Source organism: Pseudophryne corroboree, chromosome 6 (assembly GCF_028390025.1).
Source record: "Pseudophryne corroboree isolate aPseCor3 chromosome 6, aPseCor3.hap2, whole genome shotgun sequence".
Classification (NCBI taxonomy): domain Eukaryota; kingdom Metazoa; phylum Chordata; class Amphibia; order Anura; family Myobatrachidae; genus Pseudophryne; species Pseudophryne corroboree.
In genome coordinates, this window is record NC_086449.1 from 553941787 (window position 1) to 553960101 (window position 18315).

An 18315-nucleotide genomic window follows, 5' to 3' on the forward strand; every position below is an offset into this window, starting at 1 on the left:
CCGGGAGAGTGGGGACTTCATCCAGAAGTCTTCGCACAGATTGTGAGTCGGTGGGAACTGCCACAGATAGACATGATAGCGTCCCGCCTCAACAAAAAGCTAAAGAGGTATTGCGCCAGGTCAAGAGACCCTCAGGCAGTAGCGGTAGACACCGTGGGTGTTCCGGTCAGTCTATGTATTTCCTCCTCTTCCTCTCATACCAAAGGTGTTGAGGATAATAAGAAGAAAAGGAGTGAGAACAATCCTCATTGTTCCAGATTGGCCAAGACGGACCTGGAATCCAGATCTGCAAGAAATGCTCACAGAAGATCCATGGCCTCTTCCTCTAAGACAGGACCTGTTGCAACAGGGACCCTGTCTGTTCCAAGACTTGCCGCGGTTGACGGCATGGTGGTTGAACGCCGGATCCTAGCGGAAAAAGGCATTCCGGTTGAGGTTATCCCTATGCTGATAAAGGCTAGGAAGGAAGTAACAGCAAAACATTATCACCGTATATGGCGAAAATATGTTTCTTGGTGTGAGACCAAGAATGCTCCTACGGAAGAATTCCATCTGGGCCGTTTCCTTCACTTCCTACAAACTGGAGTGAATTTGGGCCTTAAATTAGGTTCCATTAAGATCCAGATTTCGGCCCTATCCATTTTCTTTCAAAAAGAATTGGCTTCTCTCCCAGAAGTGCAGACTTTTGTAAAGGGAGTGCTGCATATTCAGCCTCCGTTTGTGCTCCCGGTGGCACCTTGGGATCTTAACGTGGTGTTAAGTTTCCTAAAGTCACACTGGTTTGAACCACTTAAAACGGTGGAGTTGAAATATCTCACGTGGAAGGTGGTCATGTTATTAGCCTTGGCTTCGGCTAGGCGAGTGTCTGAATTAGCGGCTTTGTTACATAAAAGCCCCTATTTGGTTTTCCATTTGGATAGAGCAGAATTGCGGACCCGTTCGCAATTTCTGCCAAAAGTGGTTTTATCTTTTCATATGAACCAACCTATTGTGGTGCCGTTGGCTACACGTGACTTGGAGGATTCAGAGTTACTTGATGTGGTCAGGGCTTTGAAAATTTACGTAGCCAGAACGGCTAGAGTCAGGAAAACTGAAGCGCTGTTTGTCCTGTATGAATCCAACAAGATTGGTGCCCCTGCTTCAAAGCAAACTAATGCTCGCTGGATTTGTAACACGATTCAGCAAGCGCATTCTACGGCTGGTTTGCCGTTACCAAAATCGGTCAAGGCCCATTCCACTAGGAAGGTGGGCTCTTCTTGGGCGGCTGCCCGGGGGGTCTCGGCACTACAGCTGTGTCGAGCTGCTACTTGGTCGGTTTCAAACACTTTTGCAAAATTCTACAAGTTTGATACCCTGGCTGAGGAGGACCTCATGTTTGCTCAATCGGTGCTGCAGAGTCATCCGCACTCTCCCGCCCGTTTGGGAGCTTTGGTATAATCCCCATGGTCCTTACAGAGTCCTCAGCATCCTCTAGGACGTTAGAGAAAATAAGATGTTACTTACCGGTAAATCTATTTCTCGTAGTCCGTAGAGGATGCTGGGTGCCCGTCCCAAGTGCGGACTTCTTCTGCAATACTTGTATATAGTTATTGCTTCAATAAGAGTTATGTTATAGTTGCATCGGTCTTGAACTGATGATATGTTGTTTTCATACTGTTGACTGGGTAGTTATCACAAGTTATACGGTGTTATTGGTGTGGGCTGGTATGAATCTTGTCCTTGGATTAACAAAATCCTTTCCTCGTACTGTCCATCTCCTCTGGGCACAGTTTCTCTAACTGAGGTCTGGAGGAGGGGCATAGAGGGAGGAGCCAGTGCACACCAGGAACTAAATTCTTTCTTAAAGTGCCCATGTCTCCTGCGGAGCCCGTCTATCCCCATGGTCCTTACGGAGTCCCCAGCATCCTCTACGGACTACGAGAAATAGATTTACCAGTAAGTAAAATCTTATTTTTTAGCAAGCCACAATTTTTGTAAGATATATTCTTTCTGTGATTGGAGTTAAGCTGGGTACACACTAGAGCGATGTCGGCACATTATGTCATTTCGTAACGACACTGTGATAATATCGCTCAGTGGGTATGCACGATTACGCGCTCCCGCGGGCACTAGTGATGGACGCTTGGTTCTGTGTGCTGCACGTAAAACCAAGCGTTGTCGCTAGCGTCCTGCATTATGCTAATGGTGGACGGAACATGTTTGTTCCGACCATCATTAGCATCGCCCCTGTGTGTACACACAATCTAGGGCCGAAGGGGATTCGTTCCGACGTCGGAACGAGTCCCCGTCGCTCTAGTGTGTACCCACCATTAGATTCCATCAGAAATTGGTGTAACCCGCTTGTTGATGCAAAAGTATAACAAAATCAAGGAGTATATAAATACGTGGCTTGAAGCCCAATTGTTTGTTGCATGTTTATCTTGTAAAACTAAGTTGCCTAGTAGACTGTACTGTACACCATCACAGGGACATGACAAGGACATACGTGAAAGCGTGCTGTTAAAAAGATTTTCGTTTATATCATGCACACTATGTAGAAAATGTGGTGGAGCCCTTCCCAGGGACATCCACTGTGATCTGACTCCTAAGTAGAATTCTGCAATGTACGTGAATACAGCCACTGCAGCTCAATCACAGAGCAGACCGTTTCAATCCATCAAGTCTGATAGGGTAAAGTCAAATAGAAATATTAATTTCTTGCTTATAAAACACTACTGGGCTGACCGAGGCCCCCCTGCCCTGCAGACTCTCAGTATAGGGTAACTGGGGTGCTGGTCGGAAGTAATAAGCTCCTCCTTTCTGCATGTGAGGGGACAGTGAGGTAGATGTATTAAACCTGGAGAAGTGATAAAGCAGTGTTAAGTGCAAGGTGATAACACACCAGCCAATCAGCTCCAATATGTAAATTTACAGTTAGGAGTTGATTGGCTGGTGCGTTATCACCTTGTACTTATCACTGCTTTATCACTTCTCCAGGCTTAATACATCTGCCCCATATGTCTGAAATAGACAATCCTTTTAAAAGCCAATGATATATAAAACCAGTTGTTGAAACAGCAGTAACAGAGAGTTTGCATGTTCTCCCCATCTTTGTGGGTGTTGCCACTGGGTACTCCAGAAGCCACCTCTGTTCCAAAGACACGCAGATAGCATAAACGGATTCTGACTAAATAGTGTAGTATGCCTTTGTTATTCTTAAAGAAATAAAAGTACAAAGTCCACTTGGAAATAGATATTGAAATATGGTAGTGGACTATAAATAATTGGTTGGAGATAAAGTGGACAGATATAAACTACCAACCAATCAGCTCCTGTCATTTTTCAAACACAGCATTTAACATGGCAGTTAGGAGCTGATTGGTTGGGACTTTATTTCCATCCAAGTCTCAGTAAATAGACCCCTAAAAGGGGGTACTGACGGGTGAGATGTGTGCTGAGCGATCTTAACACAGACTGCTCAGCAAACATCTCTCCGCCCCGCTCAGCACAGCGCGATGTGCTGAGCGAGGGGACGGACGGACGGGGGCCGTTCACTTCACACAGTGGTGAGGTGAGCGACCCGCTAGATTGAGCTTGTATGCAGGCCAATCTAGCACCGGCGCATCGCTATCGCTGGGGGGCATACACACGGCAGATCCGTCCTTAAAATCTAAGCAATCTAGTCAGATTGCTTAGATTTTAAACACGGATCTCTCCGTGTGTACCCCCCTTTAGTTTGAACTCTATTAAATGTCAAAAAGCCCCACTGGGTGTGTTCACATACTGCTGTACACCCTGTTCTGTTTCATCTCATTATAATGGAAAAAAAAACTATGGAAAAAAAGAAAACACTTGTGTTTGAATAAAGTATATATTTTTTCAATTGTCAACAGATAACATTATGTCTATTCTTATATACTGATATATGATATTAGTATTTGTTCTTTATTAGTGGAATTGAATGCCAAAGTCTGGGCTTTCAGCTATGTTACACATGTGCGGACAGACTAGTGATGGAGAAGCTGGAAATAAAGCCCTAATTAATAGACAAGGCCTCACTAACCACATTTCTACTGTATATGTAAAGAAAAACAAATACACTTTCACAGGGAAATTCCAAAGCTGTACGTCTCAGGTTATATCTGTGGTCCTTCCCATGGGCACAATTACCATCAGGTGCAAACAATGTAATGGTGGCTGATTCCATGTTGCAATTTACCTAGTAAGAAGAGTGCTCATGCAATATGTAGGAGCACAATACGGCTACATTTCAGCCTGATTTAAGTGATACGCTGACAAAAGAAAGGACACAGGAACTTAAGAAATGTGGTTTGATTGCAAGCAGATCCCCTTCCTTTTGATTCTTCCTTTTAAGGTCTCTTTCCTTTCAATCCCTTTTGTCTTTTCAATCCCCCAGTGCTCTGTGTTCCATCTGTGCAGTGAATGCTGCCTTCAGTATTTTTCCAGGTGGGATCACCCAGCTCTGACTTCAAACACAAACATCCTAAAGCGTATTTGGAGAACGTTAACTTCCTACGTGCTACATCAAAATAATAAGAAACTGATGTTATCATTTTCCATGATGATCAGAGTTAATTAGCATTTACTATATTAATATAATATCTTTTTTTCTTTTTCTTGATTGTTTGGTAGATTTCCAATTGCCTTGGAACATGATGAAATGATTTTAGACCTAATAATAAACTGTTCATCCTATTTGACTGCATTCATTTCAGTATCTCTCTCATCAGCACTATCCACATGATAGTCAACACTATTGTTCATGAAGATACACATCTAACACATGTAAAATGATCTGTCACCACTGGGTGAATCTGCTGCCAGGGAGTAGCGTCCATACAGTATGGTTTCTCCACGTATATTGTGACCAAACCATTGATCGGCTTTAGCTGCAATAGCTGACCACCTCTAGCTGCTGAATCATTATAAATATCTGAGGCTGCAGTAAGGATAAGCTTACACCAAATAACAGAATCTCTGTCCTGAGTGGAGGTAATTGTCAGTCAAATGCTGAAAAACACACACATGCAGCTGAATAGCACAGTACTGCACTTGGAGCACAGATGCTATGTAGAGATCCCTCCCAACTTTCCCACCATGGGACAATGCAGTCTTGATCAGGAAGGCGAGACAAAGTCCTCAAATCAGGACTGCTGCTCCTAAATGGAGACACTTGGGAGGTATAGTTATTCTTTATTAAAGGTGTAATATTCCAAACTGAATCTGTGCTGATTCCATGACGTGATCATAGCTAAGAATAGCTAAGAACCAGACAACCTGTTTTTGCATCTAAAAATAATGGAGCTTTTTTTGGCAAACTGCTCGAGCTCCAGAGGCCCTTCTTTCCCCCATTCCCTCTTTGTGATGGGGTAAGGGAAGAGAAATTATACAAAAACCCAACAGCATCCCTCAACAGCATCTTTTTTTTATTTTGGCTTGTTGTTTCCCTTCCATGCATATGTTTCGTACTTTTACTGTATTTTATTATCTCCACCACATTAGGGGACCATACATATTCTGTATGTTCGTCTTCTTTGTATGAACCTTTTGTTCTTGTTCTAAATAAATAGCTTAAAAAAAACAGCAGCTTTAAATTTTGTGGCAAAATTGCAGAAAAATTGTCACTTTGGAAAAAACATACATATTACAGGCTCTACATCTTCTTGTCAAGCAGATCTAGTTGGTGGTGACTTGCGTTTTATCATTTAGTGATGTTCTTTAAGAGTTATTAAGGCTAGTCTTCATTTTTTTTAAATTGAAGTCAAGAAGATTTTGTTAAGGGGAGACCTAAGTTATATCCCGTGAGATGATAAATATTGAGCAGCTATTTGGGGACTCTGAGTAACTTTCCAAGATGTCTCTGAAAATATAGATCATTACAAACATGAGACATAAATCTGACTGCCATAGAGCATTTAAAAAAGAAAAAAAAAAGAAAAAAGGAATTACTGGTAGTTATAATAGCTGTGTCTTCCTGCAATCCTCCGTGGCAGCTGTTACAATGGCATGTACCCAAAAGCTCAGCCACATTTGCTGCGTGATCAACTAGTAGAGAATAATAATAGCTGTCCATCCTACCACCTTGTAGAGCTCTGTCACCAAGTCCTGAACCCTATTTACCCCAAAAGGTCGCCATCACTAAAGCGGAGTGGGGTCTCCATATTTCTAGGACCGTATCCCCAATCTTTATTACAAGACCGTATGATTATTTCTCAAATCGATGTAAAAATGGCTTGCTTGGAAGGGGCATGACATTTCAGACATCCTGGCGGAATCACAAATAACTGTTCTGTATTCCTGATATCTTCTATTCTGGATAAATACATAGAGACTGCTCTCAGATTTAGTGAATGCAGTGTCTGCTAACTAGAGATGTGCACCGGAAATTTTTCGGGTTTTGTGTTTTTGGTTTTGGATTCGGTTCCGCGGCCGTGTTTTGGATTCGGACATGTTTTGGCAAAACCTCCCTGAAATTTTTTTGTCGGATTCTGGTGTGTTTTGGATTTGGGTGTTTTTTTTCAAAAACCCCTCAAAAACACCTTAAATCATATAATTTGGGGGTAATTTTGATCCTATAGTATTACTAACCTCAATAACCACAATTTCCACTCATTTCCAGTCTATTTTGAACACCTCACAATATTATTTTTAGTCCTAAAATTTGCACCGAGGTCGCTGGATGACTAAGCTAAGCGACCCAAGTGGCCGGCACAAACACCTGGCCGATCTAGGAGTGGCACTGCAGTGTCAGACAGGATGGCACTTAAAAAAATTAGCCCCAAGCATCACATGATGCAGAGATTAAAAAAAAAAAGAGGTGCAAGATGGAATTGTCCTTGCACCTCTTTTATGTTGTATAAACAGGACATGCACACTTTAACAAACCCATCATTTCAGCCACAGGGTCTGCCATACGACTGTGGCTGAAATGACTGGTTGGTTTGGGCCCCCACCAAAAAAAGAAGCAATCAATCTCTCCTTGCACAAACTAGCTCTACAGAGGCAAGATGTCCACCTCCTCATCATCGTCCGATTCCTCACCCCTTTCACGGTGTACATCCTCCTCACAGAGTATTAATTCGTCCCCACTGGAATCCACCATCTCAGGTCCCTGTGTACTTTCTGGAGGCAATTGCTGGTGAATGTCTCCACGGAGGAATTGATTATAATTCATTTTGATGAACATCATCTTCTCCACATTTTCTGGAAGTAACCTCGTACACCAATTGCTGACAAGGTGACCGGCTGCACTAAACACTCTTTCGGAGTGCACACTGGAGGGAGGGCAACTTAGGTAAAATAAAGCCAGTTTGTGCAAGGGCCTCCAAATTGCCTCTTTTTCCTGCCAGTATACGTACGGACTGTCTGACGTGCCTACTTGGATGTCGTCACTCATATAATCCTCCACCATTCTTTCAATGGTGACAGAATCATATGCAGTGACAGTAGACGACATGTCAGTAATCGTTGGCAGGTCCTTCAGTCCGGACCAGATGTCAGCACTCGCTCCAGACTGCCCTGCATCACCGCCAACGGGTGGGCTCGGAATTCTTAGCCTTTTCCTCGCAGCCCCAGTTGCAGGAGAATGTGAAGGAGGAGCTGTTGACGGGTCACGTTCCGCTTGACTTGACAAGTGTCTCACCAGCAGGTCTTTGCATCTCTGCACACTTGTGTCTGCCGGAAAGAGAGACACAACGTAGGTTTTAAACCTAGGATCGAGCACGGTGGCCAAAATGTAGTGCTCTGATTTCAACAGATTGACCACCCGTGAATCCTGGTTAAGCGAATGAAGGGCTCCATCCACAAGTCCCACATGCCTAGCGGAATCGCTCCGTTTTAGCTCCTCCTTCAATCTCTCCAGCTGCTTCTGCAAAAGCCTGATGAGGGGAATGACCTGACTCAGGCTGGCAGTGTCTGAACTGACTTCACGTGTGGCAAGTTAAAAGGGTTGCACAACGCTGAAATCATTCTCCACTGCGCTTGAGTCAGGTGCATTCCCCCTCCTTTACCTATATCATAGGCAGATGTATAAGCTTGAATGGCCTTTTGCTGCTCCTCCATCCTCTGAAGCATATAGAGGGTTGAATTCCACCTCGTTACCACCTCTTGCTTCAGATGATGGCGGGGCAGGTTCAGGAGTGTTTGCTGGTGCTCCAGTCTTCGGCACGCGGTGGCTGAATGCCGAAAGTGGCCCGCAATTCTTCGGGCCACTGACAACATCTCTTGCAGGCCCCTGTCGTTTTAAAAAAAATTCTGCACCACCAAATTCAATGTATGTGCAAAACATGGGACGTGCTGGAATTTGCCCACATGTAATGCACGCACAATGGAGGTCATTCCGAGTCGTTCACTCGGAAAATTTCTTCGCATCGCAGCGTTTTTCCGCTTAGTGCGCATGCGCAATGTCCGCACTGCGACTGCGCCAAGTAAATTTGCTATGAAGTTTGGATTTTTACTCACCGCTTTTTCTTCGCTCAGGCGATCGTAGTGTGATTGACAGGAAATGGGTGTTACTGGGCGGAAACAGGCCGTTTTATGGGCGTGTGGGAAAAAACGCTACCGTTTCCGGAAAAAACGCGGGAGTGGCTGGAGAAACGGAGGAGTGTCTGGGCGAACGCTGGGTGTGTTTGTGACGTCAAACCAGGAACGATAAGCACTGAACTGATCGCAGATGCCGAGTAAGTCTGAAGCTACTCTGAAACTGCTACGAGATGTGTAATCGCAATATTGCGAATCTTTCGTTCGCAATTTTAAGAAGCTAAGATTCACTCCCAGTAGGCGGCGGCTTAGCGTGTGCAATACTGTTAAAATCGCCTTGCGAGCGAACAACTCGGAATGAGGGCCAATATTGGTGGCGTTGTCCGATGTCACAAATCCCCAGGAGAGTCCAATTGGGGTAAGCCATTCTGCGATGATGTTCCTCAGTTTCCGTAAGAGGTTGTCAGCTGTGTGCCTCTTATGGAAAGCGGTGATACAAAGCGTAGCCTGCCTAGGAACGAGTTGGCGTTTGCGAGATGCTGCTACTGGTGCCACCGCTGTTCTTGCTGCGGGAGGTAATACATCTACCCAGTGGGCTGTCACAGTCATATAGTCCTGAGTCTGCCCTGCTCCACTTGTCCACATGTCCGTGGTTTAGTGGACATTGGGTACAACTGCATTTTTTAGGACACTGGTGACTCTTTTTCTGACGTCTGTGTACATTCTCGGTATCACCTGCCTAGAGAAGTGGAACCTAGGTGGTATTTGGTAACGGGGACACACTAACTCAATAAATTGTCTAATTCCCTGTGAATTAACGGTGGATACCGGACACACGTTTAACACCACCACATCTGCCAAGTCCTGAGTTATCTGCTTTGCAGCAGGATGACTGCTGTGATATTTCATCTTCCTCGCAAAGGACTGTTGGACAGTCAATTGCTTACTGGAAGTAGTACAAGTGGTCTTCCGACTTCCCCTCTGGGATGACAATCGACTCCCAGCAGCAACAACAGCAGCGCCAGCAGCAGTAGGCGTTACACTTAAGGATCCATCGGAGGAATCCCAGTTAGGAGAGGACTCGTCAGACTTGCCAGTGACATGGACTGCAGGACTATTGGCGTTCCTGTCTAAGGAGAAAACTGACACTGAGGGAGTTGGTGGTGTGGTTTGCGGGACCTTGGGTACAAGAGGAAGGGATTTAGTTGTCAGTGGGGATTTAATTGTCAGTGGACTGCTTCCGCTGCCACCCAAAGTTTTTGAACTTGTCAATGACTTCTGATGAATGCGCTCCAGGTGATGTATAAGGGAGGATGTTCTTAGGTGGTTAACGTCCTTACCCCTACTTATTACAGCTTGACAAAGGCAACACACGGCTTGACACCTGTTGTCCGCATTTCTGTTAAAATAATTCCACACCGAAGAGGTGATTTTTTTTGTAATTTGACCAGGCATGTCAATGGCCATATTCATCCCACGGACAACAGGTGTCTCCCCTGGTGCCTGACTTAAACAAACCACCTCACCATCAGAATCCTCCTTGTCAATTTCCTCCTCAGCGCTAGCAACACCCATATCCTCATCCTGGTGTACTTCAACAGTGACATCTTCAATTCGACTATCAGGAACTGGACTGTGGGTGCTCCTTCCAGCACTTGCAGGGGGCGTGCAAATGGTGGAAGGCGCCACCTCTTCCCGTCCAGTGTTGGGAAGGTCAGGCATCGCAACCGACACAATTGGACTTTCCTTGGGGATTTGTGATTTAGAAGAACGCACAGTTCTTTGCTGTGCTTTTGCCATCTTAACTGTTTTCAGTTTTCTAGCGGGAGGATGAGTGATTCCATCCTCATGTGAAGCTGAATCACTAGCCCTGAACATAGGCCAGGGCCTCAGTTGTTCCTTGCCACTCCGTGTAGTAAATGGCAAATTGGCAAGTTTACGCTTCTCCTCAGACACTTTTAATTTAGATTTTTGGGTCATTTTACTGAACTTTAGTTTTTTGGATTTTACATGCTCTCTACTATGACATTGGGCATCGGCCTTGGCAGACGACGTTGATGGCATTTCATCGTCTCGGCCATGACTAGTGGCAGCAGCTTCCGCACGAGGTGGAAGTGGATCTTGATCTTTCCCTATTTTACCCTCCACATTTTTGTTCTCCATTTTTTAATGTGTGGAATTATATGCCAGTAATATATCAATAGCAATGGCCTACTGTACTGTACTGTACTATATATGTATACTGTTGGTCACCAAAATGCTGCACTGTAATACTATATATACTGCTCACAAAAATGCAGCACAGATATGGAATGGATACTTGCAGTGACACAGAGCTGCAAGATACAGCAATGGCCTACTGTACTGTACTACTATAAGTATAATTATATACTGGTGGTCCCCAGTCCCCACAATAAAGCACACTGAGCACAGATATTTGCAGCACAATGAGCACAGATATGGAGCGTTTTTAGGCAGAGAACGTAGATATTTGCAGCACACTGAGCACAGATATTTGCAGCACACTGAGCACAGATATTTGCAGCACACTGAGCACAGATTACGGAGCTTTTCAGGGACAGAACGCAGCCACGTCCTCTCCGTTCAATCTCCAATGCACAAGTGAAAATGGCGGCGACGCGCGGCTCTTTATATAGAATACGAATCTCGCGAGAATCCGACAGCGGGATGATGACGTTCGGCCTCGTTCGGGTTAACCGAGCAAGGCGGGAAGATCCGAGGCTGCCTCGGAACCGTGTAAAATAGGTGAAGTTCGGGGGGGGTCGTATCTCGGAGAACCGAACCCGCTCATCTCTACTGCTAACACAACTTCCTGCTTAATATAAATGTAGACATTACTATTGGTACAAAAGATGGATTGGTTCTCAGAACTACCTTATCCTCAGATATTTAGGGAGGTTATTCAGAGACGGATGCAGATCTTGCTTCCCGCAGCAAGATCTGCGTCCATATCCTCACATGCTGGGGACCGCCTAGCATGTGTGTGGCGCTGCCTCACGATGCGTCCACAATTTAATTGCGGACGCATCGATTTATGGTCGACCCCTGGCAGTCGGTTCGTCGCCATTTTTTCTATTGGAGCAGCTACGTTTGACGCCATGCAGCACCCCCAAAAATGCTCACGTCACGTCCCCGTTTCGGATGCCACACCCCCACAATGCCAAAACGCCACCCCCTGTACGCCCGCCATTGTCAATCATCTTGACTCCCCTTCTGAAGATTGGCGCCAGGACAATGAAAACTGACATCTTGGAGTTGAGTATCGTGGTGGGAATTAGGGATAGGCACGGCAGGGAGGGGGGGGGGGGGGGCGGAGAGATAACCATAGCAGACACCCCTGGAGGGTTAGGATTAGGGCACGGGAAGGGTAAAATATTTAGCCCCTGTCTGGTGTCGGCCTTCTCGCCGTCAGGATGCAGAGGTCGGTCATGTGACTGTCGGCATCCCGACCGTCATAATTTCATGCCCATCCCCTCTATCCCTCTCTATATGATTTCCATACTTAACAGTAATTGCCTTCTCCTAGATGTCTGTAGGACGTCCTCCTAAAATCGTAGACTTTTGGCATTGAGGTCATGGCTATAAGTGATTTGAATGCTGTTCCTTAATAAATATTAAGCTTTTTGGAAGAATTCTATATTTTCCCATCTCTGGAGTCTGTAAGAGGATCTTATCTTCAAGAAGAACTGTGGTCCTAGCAGACATACTAGATAAGGCTGCCATCTATTTATGGACCAGACTCCATTTCAGCATTTCTTCATCATCAAACAAATGTATACATTCATTTTTTTTAACATATACCTGTGCCCTTTCCTAATGGATTCAATCTTTTACTGTCTGATGTGCTGGAAAGATTCTGTTTTTAAGAATGTGCTCATCAAAACAAGATTTTTGTACCGATATGCTTAGGAGTTTGTCCAAGGCAAATAAGATGATTGGATATAGTAGCCACCCACGTAATGTGTTCTTTTCCCTTTTGCCGCCAGGGAGACGTTATAGGTGTCTGGGATGCTGAACCAGTAGGCTGAGGAATAGTTTCCTCCCCTCTGATTGTTAGCTTGAAATCTTAGCTAATTTCATCTATTGATGAATTTTTATATGATTTGAGTGAACTGTATGTAATTTCGCTATACATGCTTCATGCTGTAGTGACACTAAAGTATTCTTATCTTCTTATCTTATTGTTGTTTCATTATCCCGTTGGAGTCATATATCTGTTTAAGCAAGAGTTTTATGTTATTCAAATTACATTTCCTAAATGAAACCTCTAATGCTCCTGTAGAATCCAATTCTGAATGGGAACATATACCTTCTATTGTATTTAAGCTCCTTGTAGGGATTTGCATCGAGCACCAATGTCCAGGAACCACTGATGGCTTGCAGTTGATGGTTTTACAATCAATGGTGAAGGCCTGATGTCTGATGTTGCTTATGGATGCAATTTCTTTTCTAAGCATGCACCAGCACTGTGTTTTAGCATTAGGGAACACTCTGAGATTTTCTGACTCCCTTCCAACCTAAATGTTCTAAGTGTGGAATTTTCTTAAAATGATGCAGTGGATACAAACTCCCAGTACGCCGGCATTTTATATCACATGCGTTTTTGAAACTTAGAACCTGATCTGCTGCCAGATTAGCAGACTGTTGTTTCCTAGGTAGCCAGCACTACCTTTGGTTTGTAGCTGTTGCTGGGACCAATGAGAAGACAATCCTCTGCATTGCAAGAATAAACTGCTACTCACCCTACTCTACCTATTGCTTAGAGACATGATAAACCCACCTAGGACAAGAGGAGGAGATGCATTATATACCATTCGTGGTAGGCTGTTCTAATTTAGGGCCTAATTCATGTTTGTAAGCACATGCCTACAAGCTGTGATTCTTCAGGCTATGGAATTGCTAATCATTACAAATGAAGCTGGCACATAGAAAATATAGATGACCACCAGAGCCTTTGCAGAGTCCTCAGTAACTGCGTACACATATGCAGCACTGACGCAATTATGAGGAACATCGACTCCTCGAGAGAGTATGATCAAGCAGACTGGCCGCAGCAGTACCGACGCTGGTGCTACGTTTCTCTGTGTACATGATCGCAGCTAAAGGCAGATACACTCCCTGAAAACGTCCATGACACGCCTGCATTTTTGCCGACACTCACAGTTACCAACCCCAAATGGTCGCTTTCTGTCATTCACTCTGCATTAAAAATTTCACTGAGTGGGATATTCACAAAAGTACATTGGCACATACGAAGTGCGATCATTATCGCTCAGTTGCGTGAACATTGGCATTGCATACAAACATTATTTAGGCCCTTTGAAGGAAGTCTATCCATTGCAATGTCTACTATGGAGTATAGAAGGATAAAATTAGTTGTTTTATTTTAAGCATACATTTTGTGGCTATAACAAAAAAAAAAAAAAAAACATTGTACTGTAATTACCATTTCCCTGGTTTGTTTCTTGAGGCTGCTATTAATGATTTATAAATCCTGCATTTTCCACTGTGTCATGTGACTACCACTGCAACAGGGACGTGCAGTCAGGGGTGGCAGTGCCTCCCCTGTCATTATGATTAAAATAATAGAAAGAAGATACATAAGACATATTCTGTGTCATATGTATTGTACCCTCTTTATATTAATTTAATCATTTTAGCCCATCTAATACGTTTGGGAGGCACTGGCAGCTAGTGCCTCCCGTAGCTAGTGATAACGGGACAAAGCGGGGGGGCGGGGCCATGCGCTGGGCTGGAAAAGCCCATTACAAAAAGACTAGAATGCGGCACTTATACAAGTGCCTCGCTGGCAGGGAAAGCACGCCCCTGCTAGCGAGGCACCTGTGATTGGACAGCGGATCCAGTGCTGGATCCGCTGGTCCAATCACATAGACGCGGCCGGGAGAAGCGGCGCCGGGACCAGTCATACTGCTCCAGCTGCGGCGGCGCCGGGATGCCCAGGAGTCCATGCGGGGCTGACTTCATTAAGTGCAGCTCCCCCTCCCTGCCTCCTTACTCACAGTGTCCTTGCTGTTGCTGCCGCTGCTGGTCCGGTGCCTGTCACACACAGGCAGAGCCTGAAGACAGTGAGTGCAGCAGCAGCGGTACAGGGAGGAGGGGGAGAGCGGAACGGAAGATCTTCCTACTGTAATCTAGGTAAAGTGTTTTCCGTGTCCCCCCCTCCCCCTACTAGCTAATGTGTGTGTTCCATGTCCCTCCCTCCCCCTACTAGCTAATGTGTGTGTTCCATGTCCCCCCCCTCCCCCTACTAGCTAATGTGTGTGTTCCATGTCCCCCCCTCCCCCTACTAGCTAATGTGTGTGTGCCATGTCCCCCCTCCCCCTACTAGCTAATGTGTGTGTGGCATGTCCCCCCCCTCCCCCTACTAGCTACTGTGTGTGTGCCATGTCCCCCCTCCCCCTACTAGCTAATGTGTGTGTGGCATGTCCCCCCCCTCCCCCTACTAGCTAATGTGTGTGTTCCATGTCCCCCCCTCCCCCTACAAGCTAATGTGTGTGTGCCATGTCCCCCCTCCCCCTACTAGCTAATGTGTGTGTTCCATGTCCCCCCTCCCCCTACTAGCTAATGTGTGTGTTCCATGTCCCCCCCTCCCCCTACTAGCTAATGTGTGTGTGCCATGTACCCCCCTCCCCCTACTAGCTAAAGTGTGTTCCATGTCCCCCGCTGGCCCAAACGCTGGCTAATGTGCACGGCGACAGCGGTGGAAAGCCACAGACCCAGCGTGAATTGAGCGGCGCCCGGTGCTCTCCTCCTCCGCCCTCTCTCAGACAGAAGCCCCTGCTTGACGGCCGGCGGCTGTGTAGAGCGCACAGCCGCTCACCGCCGCCAGCCACTCACCGCCACCAGCCGCAACAAATGAGTCAGGTAATGTTCACCTGCTGTCACCCTCTTTCCCTGTCGTTACTGTCCCTGTCCCTACTGTCACACTCTCTCTCCCTGTCGTCAATCTCTCTCCCTGCTGTCACTCTCTCTCCCTGCTGTCACTGTCGTCTCTCTCCCTGCTGTCACTATCGTCACTCTCTCTCTCCCTGCTGTCACTCTCTCTCCCTGCTGTCAACTGTCGTCACTCTCTCTCCCTGCTGTCACTATCGTCACTCTCTCTCCCTGCTGTCACTATCGTCACTCTCTCTCTCCCTGCTGTCACTCTCTCTCCCTGCTGTCACTATCGTCACTCTCTCTCTCCCTGCTGTCACTCTCTCTCCCTGCTGTCACTGTCGTCACTCTCTCTCCCTGCTGTCACTATCGTCACTCTCTCTCCCTGCTGTCACTATCGTCACTCTCTCTCTCCCTGCTGTCACTCTCTCTCCCTGCTGTCACTGTCGTCACTCTCTCTCCCTGTCGTCACTCTGGCTCTCCCTGTCGTCACTCTGGCTCTCCCTGCTATCACAATTTCAGCTCATTCAGTGTGCTATAATGTGAATTTCGGCTCATTCAGTGTGCTACAATGTGAATGTCGGCTCATTCATTGTGCTACAATGTGAATGTCGGCTCAGTCAGTGTGCTACAATGTGAATGTCGGCTCAGTCAGTGTGCTACAATGTGAATTTCGGCTCATTCAGTGTGCTACAATGTGACTTTCGGCTCATTCAGTGTGCTACAATGTGAATTTCGGCTCATTCAGTGTGCTACAATGTGAATTTCGGCTCATTCAGTGTGCTACAATGTGACTTTCGGCTCATTCAGTGTGCTACAATGTGAATTTCGGCTCATTCAGTGTGCTACAATGTGAATTTCGGCTCATTCAGTGTGCTACAATGTGACTGTCGGCTCATTCAGTGTGCTACAATGTGAATGTCGGCTCATTCATTGTGCTACAATGTGAATGTCGGCTCAGTCAGTGTGCTACAATGTGAATGTCGGCTCAGTCAGTGTGCTACAATGTGAATGTCGGCTCAGTCAGTGTGCTACAATGTGAATTTCAGCTCATTCAGTGTGCTACAATGTGACTTTCGGCTCATTCAGTGTGCTACAATGTGAATTTCGGTTCATTCAGTGTGCTACAATGTGAATTTCGGCTCATTCAGTGTGCTACAATGTGAATTTCGGCTCATTTAGTGTGCTACAATGTGACTTTCGGCTCATTCAGTGTGCTACAATGTGACTTTCGGCTCATTCAGTGTGCTACAATGTGAATTTCGGCTCATTCAGTGTGCTACAATGTGAATTTCGGCTCATTCAGTGTGCTACAATGTGACTTTCGGCTCATTCAGTGTGCTACAATGTGAATTTCGGCTCATTCAGTGTGCTACAATGTGAATTTCGGCTCATTCAGTGTGCTATAATGTGAATTTCGGCTCATTCAGTGTGCTACAATGTAAATGTCGGCTCATTCAGTGTGCTACAATGTAAATGTCGGCTCATTCAGTGTGCTACAATGTGAATTTCGGCTCGTACCATGTGCTATAATGTGAATTTCGGCTCCTACCGTGTGCTACAAGGTAAAAGGGGCACCAGTACTAGATAGTATAAGGTGTTCTACTACACTGGACACGCCACCTATTGGGTGACCACGCCCCCCTTTCTGGAGCGTGCGCGCCTTCGGCGCGCACATACTTGCATCCTTAACTGTTGCATACCCCCACCTCAAAATTTCCACTTCAAACACTATATATATATATATATATATATATATATATAAAAATATATATCAGTGCCTCCCCAGCCAATGACCTCACCGCACGTCACTGCACTGCAACAAGTGTCACATGGCACGTGACGTAGTGAGCAGAGAGGCTTTGGAACGGCTATGCCTGCAATAATTCTATTCCTGCTCTGCCTTAGATGACATGCTTAGTACAGCAAATGTATGTGACTGTGACTTGCAGCCATACTGGTTTGACCTCCAGAGAGAATTTGAAAAGTAAATAATGATTTGTAGTAGGACAGAAAAGAAAAATGGTCAAAGGTATACATAAAAGATATTCAACTTGCTGTTTAAAGAAAAAAATAACATGGGATTGCGGTTTAATCATTGTTCAGGACAAGTGTTATTCAGTGAGTACTGTACATTAAAAATGTTGATGATAAATCCTACTACTCACCTGCTCATTTGGATCACCACTGTTTGAAAGAGGGGAGCCTCCTCTTTCAAACAGTGGGGCAGATGTATTAAGCCTGGAGAAGTGATAAAGAAGTGATAAGTGGAAGGTGATAACACACCAACCAATCATTACAGGTTTCACCTTCCACTTTTGAGTTCTCCAGGCTTAATACATTTGCCCTAATGTGCCTCCCTTATACCCCTTTTACACCGGCAGCATATAACATGGGTTATTGCACATGAACGCGCATAACCCGTGTTGCTGCTCGGTGTAAAAGGGCAGAGTTGGAATAATCCGGGTCGAGTGACCCGTTATTCCAACTCGGGTAGTTTGCGGGGATGAACACGTGTTCAACCCAGCAAACTGTTCAGTGTAAATGGGAGCCGGATCGCGCGACTCCGGTCTAAATGGGGGCTGACGCGGGTCGCAGCCAGGTAGCTCCTGTGTCAGGCTCCCGGCTGCGACCCGCTATTTAGGTCTAAAAGCGGTATAAGTAGTCATTGTGTGTTACATTACACCATATAAAACATTAAGTTTTTCAGAAATGGGGACAGGAGACTTTCTAATACCCAGATCTTTCCCATCTTTGTTTATATAACTACAGAAGTCATTTCATTGGATGTGGTAGGTTTTCTAATTTTCTAGTGCTGGTCAGCCATATTGTCCTTACACACTGTATGCATTTCATTCTATATCTCATAACTAGGAAAAAGTAAACAGAAATGCGGTATGATATTAAAGTGCAGATTTTAAT

General features: G+C 45.5%; 1 protein-coding gene across 4 annotated transcripts in view; it reads right to left on the reverse strand.

The window, feature by feature from the left end:
- The window catches only part of PPM1H (protein phosphatase, Mg2+/Mn2+ dependent 1H), a 334697-nt gene that overhangs the window by 39820 nt on the left and 276562 nt on the right, over nucleotides 1–18315 (reverse strand). The gene's annotated exons all lie outside the window — the stretch shown is intronic.